Here is a 1,005-nt window from a genome sequence, read left to right on the forward strand (position 1 = left end):
CAGAATTTTTGTTTACAGCAGATCTTGAAATCTCAAAACCATTTTTTTCCGTTAGATACTATCAAAGTAAGTAATAGACCAGCAAATCCCAAGGAAGGTGGCAACGGAAATCAGACTGACAAACGCAAGAGATCAACAAAGGACGAACCAGTGTCAAGCAGCAGTTAGATCAGCCGTAGTGCCAGTGCCAATAATATGAGTATGATAATGAACTCCACTTCTCTCCTTAGCTCTCACATAACATCACTTAGCCCAAAAGGCAGCAGTAATCCCTCTCCTCACCTGGATCACAGGACACTCGGTTCTCCATTTCGTAATCGAGAGCGCGTACCGATAATCCCCTTGTTTGACTTCTGGGTTTATGAGAGCGTGGTAGACCTGTTCATCCTTCTAATTAGGCACAGGGGACATCAGGTGTTTAATGGCAGTCGGAGGCAATCGACGGGTTTTCAACCATTACTTGTATGGGACTGGCTGGAAGTAAGGGCTTGGTGAAATATAGTATCAATGATAATGTTGTGGTGAATTCGTTGGCGAATTTGGTGCTGTTGGCCATGGGAAGTTGTTGACGTTAACCATACCAGATACTGTGGGGATACTACTTTCATTACGAATGTAGAGACATTAGAATGGAAACAAAAGATGGAGAGGAAAAGAGGAATGATAAACGAGACGGAAATAGTATGGAGATCTGCCGTTAGAAGAGCAAAAACATTTTTTCTACATGCACTTTTTTCAGGAACATAATTCGAGTGCAATTATATCCTAAAACATACACACACGCAAGCAAACGCACATACAAGTACATTGTGAATGTTTTAGCTGCATATCATTGTTGCCTTGCAATTAAGAAACCAACTCCATGAGAAACCCGGTCTCATAAATTGATTAAGATAATTGATATATTGACATGGTTATGAGGAAAAAGGTCCTTCCGTTACAACGTTATAATGTGAGATGTTGAAAACATGGTATGGTCTGTTTTCTACAATAAACACACATACA

This window comes from Penaeus monodon, chromosome 23 (genome assembly GCF_015228065.2).
Source record: "Penaeus monodon isolate SGIC_2016 chromosome 23, NSTDA_Pmon_1, whole genome shotgun sequence".
NCBI classification, from domain to species: domain Eukaryota; kingdom Metazoa; phylum Arthropoda; class Malacostraca; order Decapoda; family Penaeidae; genus Penaeus; species Penaeus monodon.